Source organism: Labeo rohita, chromosome 6 (genome assembly GCF_022985175.1).
Source record: "Labeo rohita strain BAU-BD-2019 chromosome 6, IGBB_LRoh.1.0, whole genome shotgun sequence".
In the NCBI taxonomy this organism is placed as follows: Eukaryota; Metazoa; Chordata; class Actinopteri; order Cypriniformes; family Cyprinidae; genus Labeo; species Labeo rohita.
Window position 1 is genome coordinate 21,588,698 of NC_066874.1, and position 13,996 is coordinate 21,602,693.

A 13,996-nucleotide genomic window follows, 5' to 3' on the forward strand; every position below is an offset into this window, starting at 1 on the left:
TTCAAGCTTCAAAAAGGAAGCAATAGAACCATAAAAGTATCATAAACATGTTTTAATCGAGTAAAATCTTAGTCTTAGTTCTTCCTGAAACCTCTAATTTGTGAATTAATTACTCTTTATTGATCCAGTTCACAAAACCAGTCTGAATGATTCGTTCACTAATCAGACTGATTCACTCTTTGAGTTCAACTCACTGAAAAGGGTTATCACTAAGTAATAGCTGCGACGATCAATCGATGCATCGCGATTCGTGTGTGGATCGATTCTGAGATTTTCCGAAAGCATCGCGATTCTCTCTGGAATCGATCTGATCTGCTATTAAAACTAAGCTCAAAATCGTCACGAGAGAGATTCGTGATCCATTCGGAAAATCCCAGAATCAATATAGAATTATTTCTTGATTCGCAACGCATTGATTTATTTTCCCAGCCCTAGAACAACTTGTTTTCGGTTTGTTTCTTACACAAGTTATCTAACTTAATATGAACCACTTTATGAGGCTTTTATGGCGTTTCTGAAGTTTGAAAGTTGCATTATGAATGTCCATTTTGTGTTTCAGACAAGAACAAACAGGTTTGAAACAACATAAGGGTGAGTAAATGCTGACAGAATATTATTTTGGGGTAAACTATCCCTATAAAAATGAATAATAATTGTTTTAGTTTTTTTGCCAGAAAGCAATCAAGGACAAAAATAACAACAAACACAACACTGATTTTCATTGCTTGTTTTGTACAATTTCTGCACCCCCTACATTCCCCAGTTATGTTAAAGTGGGTTTGCACTTACGTCACGGTTTGTCATTTCTCGGTTAATGTACTTCTATATATGTTGTTCTGCTAATTTATGCTGTCTAAACCATGGAAAAAATGTGTGGAACCCACTAAATCGTATAGAGAAGGACTTACTAAGCAGGAAAGGCCACAATATTTTGACAAACTAAAGTTCATGGTAAAGATACATACGAGCAGTATTAATTAAGATATTAGCCTAATTTTTCACCTACTTGACCAGAAATTATAGAAACAAACATGAATGTTGTCAAGATTCTTTCCCTGGAAATCCTGGTTCAGTTTGGCCTGTTCCTCAGACAGTTTTTGCACTCTTCTCCTTGATATGTTATAACTTTTGGCAGTCTGTTGTACTCCAAATGTTTTTCCCGGTCCGACCGATTAGTACAGCCCAAAACATGACAATAATTAATCATTTTCAGCAGCAATAATCAGCAAAATATGCATGTTTCATTCGGTTTAGTGGCATTGTTTATGTTGTGCTGCCAATATGGCCGATTGATGACATCATGAAAACACTGTAGAGATGCTTCAGTTCAGCCTGTCCTATCCCATCTGCCTAATCTAAAAAAAATTACCTGGTATGAGTGCTTTTCGATCCTATTGATGCCTATCAGCCTTTTGAATCTCAGCACTTTTGTGAAAATATCATGAATGTGATCGTAGATGTGTGGTTTATGTGTACTCACCCTAAAGAGCTAGAAAGTGTCTGAGATGAAAGTGTTTCTCCATGTGGCAGATGAGTTGTTTATCATTCACTGGTGTGTTTACTCTCAGTTATTTCCAAAGAAAGAATAGCAAGGAAATATTCTATATTCACCTCAGGGTTGGGGCTTTTTGAGCTTATTATTAGTGTCCTTCACCTTAGCTTATACTTAAAAGTAATTTCTAAAAATATACTGACTTTTGGTTTTGATTCGCAAAGGCTCCTTGAGAAGTTGTTCTCTTTAGTTTTGTAATGTCACTGCAGTCCAGACTCCAAAATGTATTTATAGGACTGCCTGCCTGAATACAACCAGGCGGAGCAGACAGTGTGCAAGATGTAATTTTTAGTTTTAAAGCAATTATAATTATTAGTAGTCAGATTCCTTTAGCCTGGCACAGAAAAAACTTCTAAATGGCTGATGTGTCAGTGTAGCAGCCTTGGGGCTGGACAGGCGTCCAACTTAGCCCTCAATTTAAAAAACAGTCCACAGTCAGTTTGCCTGCAAGGTCTCTCTGAGGTTATTTCATAGGCAAAATGTCCCTGGCTGTCAGTGTGTGAGTGATCCACAAACCAGGACAGAGGTGTTCAGGTTTAGGAGCATTCCGACTGTGTACCTCCTCCTCTTTCTTGGATCATGTTGCTGTTGGCTATTGAAGCTTGGTGGTTTTCTTGTAGATTTAGAACAAGCGGCATCTTTCCCGACAGGTGTGAATGCTGAGCATTGTGGCAGGCCAAGCGCGCCATTCATTCTCTAGTCAAGCGGTACGCTGTTGTATCTCTGACTGCAGGTCTCTGATGTATCTGAAAAAGCAGCATTCATAAAGCAGGCTCTTGTCTTGTCTCCGGTCACCATACAACAGCTGATGCCTTGTCTAGCATACTCTTCTCTGCCTGGTTGCTAGACAAAAACAATGGAGCAAGTCTCTGAGTCCTTCTCTTGGCCAGGAAGAGACAGGTCACTATCTGTATGGCGACAAAGGAAGCAAAGAATTGACAGTTAGATGTGAAGGGGATGTGTAAAGGATATGCAGTGTGTCTAATTTGTCAGAGTTTAATGAATTGCTTTTGGTTGTTAAGGGAGGAAACTGCTGTGAAGGGAGATCTGAGCTGGGGCGGAGATTTCCTTTTTCATACGAAGGGTTCAGGTGAGAGAAACCTTTGCGGCAAGGTGGAAACGGATGGAAAATATCCAGAAAACATTCATTTTTTTTTAAAGCTATTTTTTTTTTCAAGTTATATGAATATATTCTAAAACCATGATGAAAGTTCCCTATATTAACTACTATGGAGGGACCATTTTTAAAAAAGTGTTTAAAAGTGTTCCAAAAAGAAGGGAACTTAATTATACTGCCTTCTAAGATGCATCAAATAAACCAAATTCTCAGTCAATCCCATAATGCACTGTAAAAAGCTTCAAGATGGTGGACGAAGTGAAATACAATGTATACAAATATTATGTTAAAAGAGTATGTTGAAATTCACAGTATTCATAATGTGATGACCAACTACTTCTGTACTCCTACTACTACATTCTTAAGTTGCAACGCATTCTCACTGCTAACTCACATATTGACGCTTGGCCAGGACCCTTTGGCGTCACTTTTTGGCACACAGGGTACTCCTTTAGTGTAATTTTTTGACATGCAGGATATCCCACTGCTTTAAAAAAAGAAACCTTTGGCGTCAATATGCAGACGCGAAAGGCATTCTGAACTTTATTGTCATGATTAAATTTTATATTGGGCAATTATTTTACCAGTATTCCATCTATGTTTTGGAGTGATTTTTTTTCTATGTAACAGTTTTATTTAGTATTTTACATTATTTACACATTTATGAGCACCAAACCCAACTCCTACCCCTAAACCTAACCATTTGTCAATATAAAACAGGTATAACAGGCAGGTACAACTACAGTCACTATTTAATCAAAAGGTACCTTTCCAAGGCAAAACAATTGATTTGTGAGAGGATAAACATGATGACCATCTCCATTTCCTGTAAAGTTTTGATCCTGTATGCAGTCTGTTATACAAATTCAAAAATTGCCACCAGAAGAAGTGTTACGTCAGATTTGGTTGTGAATGACTAAAAGTTGCAGTTATCTTATTTATTTTCAGTGGCAGAAAAAGGTTAACTTTTTTCTTTTAATTGCGAGTTTATATTTGGGGTATTATATTTTTATATGTAGAGTTTATTTTATAGAATTGCGAGACATAATTGTGAGAGATGGATAGATTTTATTTATTTTATTTTATTCAGTGGCAAAAACAAGGTTAACTTTTTTCTTGCAACTGTCTATTTTTCACAGAATTGCGAGTATATATTTTATTATAAACTTGAATTGTGAGTTAACAGTATCTTTTTGAATGAGATGTGAGTGCTTTAAAGGACCAGGATCATTTTCAGCGATTAAAACCTTATGATTTACTTTGTTCTTCACATAAAGATATCATATGGATTCAGAATATTTGGAATGCAACTTGACTTGTTTGTAATACTTTTATACAGTTTTTTAATGGTCATTTTTTGCAATAAATACCTGTGACTGTACTTTTATTTGCCTGTTAAATGTTTTATACTTTTGAGAAGTGGGTCGGTTTAAATTAGGAGTAAGGTTAGGTGCTCCAAAATGGTTATAAAAGTAAAAATGAATATTAAATGATTTATATTTGTACGAATGCATGCAAACCTTTAAATGCATCTTGATTTGATGCAAAAGGCAAACTGAAAGCAGTGGTATCAAAAAGTGAAGCCAAGGGGTCCTGATCAAACGTCAATATGTGACAAGTTGGAAGCGTGCATCCAATGGGTACTTCATTATCCCATGAGGCCATTGGAAAGGATTTGTGAATAGTTCTGTAGCGATGCAACTGACACTGTTAGTTCACATGACAGTTACAACTTAATGAGTGAGTACTTATTCAGAAGCAGTACCTTGAATACGTCCTACTAGTACTTATTCAAATGTTAAGACATGTTCCATGAACATTAATGCAGACAATGCTCATGGCTTTAGAAACACACAACAGGTATTAAATTAGTATTAAATGTTATGTTGTGCTGTACCTGAAAAGGAAGAAATGTCTCACAAACTGTTATATATAAGATTAGGGTTCTGATGGGCCAAGAGTGAGTTGTTATGGCCGTGCTACTCGCTGCCCCTCTCTCCTTCCTGCTTAATCCACATTTTATCAGCCTGCACACATGGCTCAAGTTACTGTCAGGCATAACCTCAGGAACAAAACGCAAACAGCAGCTGGCCTGGACCCTGCCTTCTGAGCTGCATAAACCACTCTTGATTTTTTCACCCTTAATCTCTGAGAAATGCTTACTGTTTCTCTGTTTCTGACTCAATTTCTGCATCTATCTTATCTGTCTCTTTTTTCCCCCTATGTTGCACTGCCATTCTGTTGGCTGGGGAGGGATAGCCTTTTTTGAAAAGCACAGCTTGCGCTCCCAGTGCTCTTTCTTTTCATTATAAAAGTTAACATATGCCACGTACCTTATTCCATCATTTCACTTCTAGACTCAGTGGTGTCATTACATCCTCTCCTTCCATCAGCACACTTTCCTCTAAAGAACACTCTTTCATTCCAAACCCTCACTGCAGCTCACCGCTACATTTGTAGGAGGAAACAGAACACAAAATGACATTATAAAGACGGATTACTCAATCTTATTCTGCGCAAAATCGCAATGTTCTCTATGTATGATTAACTCGACAACAATAGGCCAGGTATGGCTTTTATGGGTGTGCAAATAGAGCAGAATCACGACATGAGTCATATTTTTCTAGAAACCTTTGTGCATGTCAGTAAACATGCTGGAATACTGGAATATAAAAAATACTGGAATATACTGGATGACTTTTCTGCGATTTGAAATCTTGACACGTCAGTGCTAGTTGCTGAAAGTCAGAGCCAATTTCTACCCATTCTCGTGACGAAAAGTTACCTGTGGGAACTTTTTCGCAAGACGCAAAATACACAAAGTACATATCACTGCAGTTTCCAACAGAAATGTCCACTAGAGGTGGCAACACAGCGAGCACTTGTAATCGTTTTCGTACACAGTTATGATTACAGCTCAATATGTTACACTTTCCAGATGTAACAACCTTGCTCGGTAGCTCAGTCGACATGGAATTGGACTTAGGATGCGGAATTCTTGGGTACAGATATGAGAGATCGAAAAACAAGTTAAAACAGCATACTTGCAATTGTGTTTTTATGTCACATTCGCTTTTGTTCATACTATCGGTTAGGTTTAGGTGTAGTGCAGATGGTATGTTATTTTAAAACGTCATAGGGGAATTAAAGTTATAGCGCCACTCAGCGGACAATTCATATCAAATATGTCACAAAACATACATGGTGGTACGTTTCCGTCATGAGATCAAGTTGGCCAGTCTGCAGATTTTTGGTATGAAGGCTGGAATACACTACACAACTTTTTAAACTTTTACACTTGCCAGCTGAGGGTCACACAGTACCAGACTTTCAAGTCACACAAAACAACAAACTCGCATAGAAACTTGTGGCTCAACTTCAGGCTCAGTGAGGCCTGAAATCGCTTAAAAATATTCAACATGTTTGACGTTTCAACTGGATGGAATCAAAGTCAAAGCTAAAAAGTCATAGTCTGTGCCCAGCATATACTAAGCAATTTTCTGTAAAAACTCCAACTGCCCAAAATCGGAAACTAACATCCAACCTAAGGCTGGAATATACTGTGCAAATAAACATTTCATCCATAGGTTGACAGATTTCACAAAAAATCATGCAGGATATGATGGACAGAGACTCTTTAGATGCTTCAGACTATGATTCCATCCAGTTGGAGGATATTGAACATGTTTGATATTTTGAGCTGATATTTAGAGTACATATTTTTATTTTCACACATCTCCTAGCAACAAGGTGCATGTTTCTGCCTGAGTTTTTTGTGTTCGGAACAATGTGAAAGGCTGGTATTGTGTGATCCTCAGTCTTTTAGTTTATAATGCCCAGTATACCATTTCGGCAAGCCTATGTGTTCAAATGTAGTGTATTCCAGCCTTAAGGGTGCTATTTTGTCTGGTAAGGTCTACCTTGTTCTGTATTCACTGCTATTCGCTGCTTGATTTTCCTGTTTTGGGCACAGCTGCAATATTAAGCACTAATTAAATCACCAATTAACAGACCCGTCCACCTAGCTCCACACTGCTGACAAAAGGAAAAAACGTTTACCTCTCTTCCTGCCTATCTCTCCCCCTTTCATTCTCAAAACACTGACAGCATCCAGAATATTCAGTTCTGGCCTTGAGGACAGCAGAAATGTGAACATAATCCATAATGCAATACAAAAAAAGGGCAACTTTCCAGTTCCATTTTCTCTGACCTGACCTCCATCTGTGACATAGACACCTGCCCGGTTAAGACACCTGGACCTGCTCTTTCACTCTTAGGCCACGGTTTCATTCTCACTTGCTGTCTCTGTGTCTGTCACTGAATATTCTGGAATATACACTCTTGGGATGTTTGGATGTTACTGAGTGCTGTCAAGCACATGTCGTTTTTAAGATCTGTTTATACGGGATCTCCAAGGAAAGGATGAGGAAGAAACACAGAGTGTTTTGGTTTGATTGGTATCTAGAAGCATAAATTTGAGATTCCATGAAGATGTATTTGTCAGAACTCCAAATAAGGTTGTTACTATTTTATCAACGAACTGGTGATACCATTCTAGAATAGTGATATCAAATAGTGTTACCATTGAACTAAAAGACCATATTTACCTACCACTGTATTTGCATTGTACTTCAAAGAATACTTTGGAAATTCGCTTGTACCTTTACTGTTTGACATTTACCTTTTTGTTTTTTTGCATTCTGCTTTGTGCTATTTTGTCATGTCTTGGCTACAGGGTGGCTATAGTTATGTATTACTGTGGGTGTGATTTATGTCCATACCCAACGATAAAACAATAAAATGTCATAAAACTATTCAAGATGTGATTTTGTCAACACCTCCAATGTAGCCGAAAGACCATATTAACAATGGTTCAATGGTAGAGAGAGGGTAACCATGATTAATTACTATCTTTTCTCGCCTAAACTATTACACTGTCACTGTAAAGCGCAGTTTCACACTCAGCATTGAAAGGGCACCTACGGCATTAAAATAATTTGCTTCCTTTTTATTTTATGATATAGAACAAGATTAACTATACAGAAGGGAGGCATTATCTTTCTTTCACTGTAGGGTGTTATAGAACTGTTACAGTCCTGCAGCTCCTTTTTAATATTTTGATTTCATTTGACTTAAATGAGTTACTCTTTAAACAGTATGTTTGACATAGACAGCACAGTGTCCACAATAAGTGTTATCTGATAATTATATAACTTCCTCATTCCAAATGGCCATATACTGGACAGATCTGTTTAAGATTATGTGTATCTTAAGAGTTATGTCAGAACATATGAATTGGTCATTTGAGGAAATATTTATTTTGGCCTGCTCAGAAATACAATCAGAAATGTGACCCTGCACAACAAAACCAGTCATAATAGCACGGGTGTATCTGTAGCAATAGCCAACAATATATTGTATGGGTCATAATTATCAGTTTTTCTTTTATGCCAAAAATCATTAGGATATTAAGTAAAGATCATGTTCCATGAATATATTTAGCAAATTTCCCACCGTAAATATATAAAAACTTAATTTTTGATTAGTAATATGCATTGCTAAGAATTTGGACAACTTTAAAGGCAGTTTTCCTAATATTTTGATATTTTTGCACCCTCAGATTCCAGATGTCCAAATAGTTGTATCTCGGCCAAATATTGTCCTATCCTAACAAACCATACATCAGTGAAAAGCTTATTTATTCATTATTTGTTTACTCAGCTTTGTATAAATCTCAATTAAAAAAATTACCCTTATCACTGTGTTTTGTGGTCCAGGGTCACAAATAGCAGCATGTGACAATGATACTCCACAACTCTGACCCCAAATAAGTAGTACTTTTTCTTAAAACGTTCCCTTGTTTTTATCTGAAACATCATTGTGCTTTTGCCATAAATTTGTGACCTGCTCCAGGAAATGATTGAATAAATGTTATTTATTAGTATTACTATTATAAATAGTATAATGAACAGTAAAATACCATGCATTTGTATTTTATTAGGAAATTAGACTATAATGTTAATAAAATGCATTATTTATTATAAGAGATAGGGTATGTAAAATAAACATTTTATCTGATAAAGCTGTTGACATGCAGTAGATACAGGAAATGTGCCGTTCTTGCTTTAATGTTGTAACACTGGTGAAAGCACATTTCACACAATATATGAGGATAATACATTTAGTGTGCAAAGTCCAAATATCCATATGACAGAACGCTTAGTTACAGTCCTCTTGTTTTAAGAGCAATGCTATTCTGTATAACAGTGCTGTATGCTTTAATGTATTTGAGCCATTTGTGTAAATGAATTTGTACATTTTCCACTGGCAGAGAAAAAGTAAACTAGCTAAATTTATATGATACATTTATGTGATACTGAACATCACATCTTAGTGCTACTGTAAAACAAAGTATCCAGTACAACATGTTCATACTGAGTACAGAGCTCTTGTTTGTGTGATATTGCTTAATTTGTAATTTTAAGGGTTAATTTTACCATTTGATATGAAGCAATATGTTAAATATTGTATGTTTGTAAAGTTCCACATTTTAAATTCCTACATTTTCGAATTTGCACCTCATTACATGATTTTCCTGAAGTGAAAGGGAAAGGCACTTTTTAATACCCTTACAGAAGTCCTATAACTTCAGTACAAAGTTTACATGTCCTGCGGGGCTCTATCAAGTTGTGAATCTTATCTTACACTCGTACAATTCATATCAAATATATTTCTGTTTAAATCTAAAAAAACACGAAGGCGTGCTATGAGAACGCTTCCGTTCTTACCTGTGATGCGCTGGCAGGCAGCACACCATCCCGAACCACATCAACCACAAATACACACAGCAAGAAAAATACAGCCAATCCGTCTGAGAGGAGAAACGCGCTCAGCTGAAAGAGATATCAAGTTTAATGTAAGTGTCGCACAGTAATCCCGACCATATCAGGTTGTCATTGCGAATGGCGTTGCAGGTGCACTGCTCGTTCAGTCCGGACTTTTGCCCTCCGCTCGGAGGTGTGGTCTCTCCTCTCATTGCTACTCTGATCGCGGAGCGTGTAGTTCAGCTGGGAGTGCGTGTTTGTGTGTGTGTGACCTCGCCGCTCTTCTCCAGCGGGACACCTGCAGCGATAAGAAGCTTCTAGTCCAAAGGTCTGACGTTAAATGACGCCAAATTAAAACACGAAACAACGTCCTGTATGTTCGTTCATTCTGCTTCGCAAATGCTCCTACCTGGAAATCGTCGCGGGGTTACCTGCTCTGTTTGTTGCAAAACCGGAAACCCTCTAACTAGCATTACCAGTGTTTGAATTATAAATACTCTCAGGAAATCACTCAGGAAATTGCAAGTATTACTGAAATGATTTTTAAATGTATGTGACATTTCAGAACTAATCATATTTATCAACAAACGAATAGACTAATCAAAACTGAAGTTTATTTTCAGTTCACTGTGATACCTATTTTATTATATATCCTAAATGGAGCGTTTTTACGACGCGTCATCAGTCCGGCCATATTGGCGGCAATTAATGTAAACAATGCCATTGAACTGAACAAGTCTTGCACATTTTGCTGATTATTGCTGCTGAAAATGGTCAATTATTGTTATGTTTTGAGCTGTACTAATTGTTTGGACCGGGAAAAACGTTATAACAAATCAAGGAGAAGATTCCAAAACATGTCTGAGGTAGTGATGGGTCGTTCTTGAACGATTCGTTCATTTTGAACGAATCTTTAATGTGACTCGGGACGAACGAGTCGTCTCTGGGAGTGATTCGTTCAGTCGCGCATGCGCAATGTCCTAGTAGGTTCTGTACTGGAATTAGTTCACCTGTTTTGAGTCTTCGGGTTCTGTCACTGGAATTAGTTCACCAAAGTTTTGAGTCTAATCAATTCTTTTTCCGAGTCAGACTGCCTTGGTCATCTAATGGGGCTGTCACGTGATGAACGAACGACTCAAACCCAAAGACTTGAGAGATGAACTAATCAATTCTTTTTCCGGCTCAGACTGCCTTGGTTAGCTATGTTTTGATGCTGGGATGACCAGCAACATGACCAGCATAAACCAGCAAAGGACCAGCTTAAACCAGCAAAGGACCAGCTTAAACCAGCAAAGGACCAGCTTAAACCAGCAAAGGACCAGCTTAAACCAGCACCAAAACATACCTAATCAACATATGCTGTTTTTTTCACCAGGGCAGCATTTTTCTAGCATGATTAAACACATTGCACATGTGTTAAGCATGATTAGTATGTTGCTAGCATGTTTTCAGCATGATTAGCATGTTTTAGCATTTTTGTTAACATGTTTCTAGCATGGTTAGTATGTTGTTAGCAGGTTTTTAACATGTTGGTTTTGATGCTGGTTTAAGCTGGTCCTTTGCTGGTTTATGCTGGTCCTTTGCTGGTTCATGTTGGTCCCTGACCAGCAACATGCCCAGCCTAAACCAGCAAAGGACCAGCATAAACCAGCATCAAAACATACCTACCAGCATATGCTGTTTTTTTCACCAGGGATAAACAATGAATTAATATTTTCTGTTTCTTATAGCATTACAGTTTTGTTTTGTTTGAAGTGTGATCAACGTTTGTGTAAGCAGTAGATTTGTTAGGGAGGTAACAGGTAACATTTTAATTATATTTTGCTGAAATGAATGTAATTATAAATGTATTTTAAAACTACTAAGTATTTCCTATTTTATTAAGTATTTATTCAAATATTCAATTAAGTGGGGCTTAATTTATTCCACTGAGAATTAATTCCATCATGAATTAATGTTTGGACGGGATGGCAGAGGTTAAAACTAAGAGACTTGGTGATGCAGTGAAAAAGAAAAGATGTTTCAGATGCAGAGCAAGTCATTACATTTTGATTAGGTTTTTTTTAAATGCAAATTACAGAAGATCAGGAAGCATATATTAATAAAGTGAATAGGGTTATTCTGATTTCATGTTGACTTTAAAGTAATTGCTTTTCGTAATTGCATTAACATAAGTTTTAATTTGCACTTTGTCTGTTCTCATTAATGTTAATACATTTAATACTATTAATTAATTCAGTTGATCTGAATGATTAATCAACAAATCATTTGATATGTATATTGATTTTCAACTTATCTGATTATTTTTTACACACAGAGGCTGTGTGTTCCTAAGCAATGTTCTTTCTTTTGACTTGAAATGTGTTTCGTCAGGCTGCATTTTTAAAAACAATATTAGTATTTCTTCAGAAAACATAAAAAAATACTAACATAAATTTCATTTTCAGCCAAGGCTGGCACAGGTAGTAGCACTATATATTGCTTATCTGAAAATGGTGACACCCAGTGGTTCAGTAAGGTGACACCTTACACAAGCATCAGTCAATATTACAAGACATGCAAGACCACAAACCGCAGAAGTCTGATCATCCAGAATATTTGCAGTGAACAAACTGTGTGACATCTTTCTCCCTGTGGATCTAAAATGTTACACTGCATTTAATGAAAACTGGTGTCTCAATACAGTCAGTGAAAACAGTAATACTCTATGAAGTGCACCAGTACCTCTTTTTAGAATAATATAGTAGTGCATGTTTGACAAACCATGTCACACACTTATTATGCAACCATATTAATATGTAACTGTATTTATACAGACACAGCAAAAACACTGCAGTCAAGGAATACACTGTCTTAACTAAAATTCTTCTGTTTTGTGACAGATCTCATGCCCAACACACTGGTCTTTTGGATTTTTGCTGTTGTCCCTTAGTCTCTTGGGCTCTTGGGATGAAGCTTACATATTTATGAAGGTCATTCATGAACCTTTGTACCAGTCCCTCTTCATCACTGTCCTGTCAAGGGAAGGAGCAAATACACACAGCACACTTTGTGCATCATCGGTGACGTGAAGTTTGGGCTTGATTTGAGTGATGGTCTGTTCTTGGTGAGCCTTTCTGTTGTGGAAAGTGTCCAGTTCTTGCTCCATCCACCCAGAGGAAAGCAGCCCAAGCATCGATCTTTTTTTTCAGCCATTAGTGCTGATCTATTCCCCCTCTGCCTCATCCCAGGTTCATTTGTATTCTAATTGCCAGGCCTTGAAGTGACATGCTACGTTTCGTACAAGGCTGTTTTCTGTCAATGCTGTGCCAATAGTTGTGTAGTGCTGTCTTCAGCTATGCTTTGGTGTTTAATGTGGCATTTGAACCTGAAGGAGGTCACATATATATGCGCATATAGGCCTACTGGTTGTTTTGTAGGATGTTCATTAGGACATGAGTTAAGTTTGAAACCTTTTCTAGATGTGTGTTCACACTTGAAGACATCAGAGTTTGTGAGATGTGTGGTTGACCTCGGTGATCCATTCTAGCTATGCTTTGATGTCATTTTTACATTTTATTTCTGCTGTTTTTTTTCTTCTCCAAGTCCTCCTTAAGATGGAGATCTCCTTTTCTCTTACAAAATGTAAGACCATCAAACTGAGACAGATTTCACTTAATCAGAACGTTATCAGTCCACATCATGGTATGAAATGAAATTGTGCTGCATTTGTACATTTTCTTTAACTGCCATGAAATAACTACTTCAGTGTTATTCCCAATCACTTCAAAAATTCATTTTTTTCCTGTAAACATGTAAATTTTACCAACCCAGGTAAAAAAAAAAAACAAACAAGTGTACTTCCATAATATGCTTAAAGTGCTCTATTTTCTAAGTGCACTCATTTTGTACTTAATATACTAAAAATGATTCTTTAGTACTACTTAACATAATCTTAAGAACATCTAAGTGTACTCAAATGTGCTATTTTGGGACACCATGAATATGAACTAAAATATGCTTTTAACATACTATCTCTGTATTAAAAAAATTATTTATTTACCCCTTGTAATACACTTGAACCCATCTTTCATACACTAGTAGCACGTGAGTATCACTCAGTATGGGTTCAAAACTGTTATGAATAATTATATGTATTGCTAAATTATAGCAGTACAATTTCTGGATATTAGCACATTTTTAAAGAAAATAATGTTTAATGAAAATATATTTTTGTCATTTCTGTTTATAATGAAATTTTGATAAATGTTTTGTTGTTTTGTTTTATGTTTTTCTTTTGTCTTGGTTTTTGTTTAATGTTTTGTTTAGTGTTTTTTTTTTTGTTCTTGTTTTTATCTGGTTTTGTCTTGTTTTTGTTGTGTTTAATTTTGTGTTGTCTTGTGTGTTTGTTCTATCTTGTTTTCATCTTGTTTTGGCTTGTTTTTTTTTTTTTGTTTCATGTTTTTGCTTGTGTTTGTTTTATCTTGTTTTTATCTCATTTTAGTCTTGTTTTTATGTTGTTTT

At 36.5% G+C, this 13,996-nt stretch overlaps 1 protein-coding gene across 5 annotated transcripts in view; it reads right to left on the reverse strand.

Moving 5' to 3' along the window:
- Positions 1-9,958, reverse strand: part of LOC127166347 (transmembrane protein 125) — a 41,885-nt gene extending 31,927 nt beyond the window's left edge. For 3 of the 5 annotated variants that reach the window (XR_007827888.1, XR_007827889.1, XM_051111539.1), the window contains exons 1-4: positions 9,903-9,958; positions 9,458-9,791; positions 5,003-5,117; positions 1,481-2,460 (exon numbers count right to left, since the gene is read on the reverse strand). The gene's annotated coding sequence lies outside the window, so the exon portion shown is untranslated. Of the gene's footprint in view, positions 1-1,480; positions 2,461-5,002; positions 5,118-9,457 lie in introns of all 5 variants that reach the window. The other 2 variants (XM_051111541.1, XM_051111540.1) reach the window with 2 other exon arrangements.
- Positions 9,959-13,996: the final 4,038 nt, after the last annotated feature.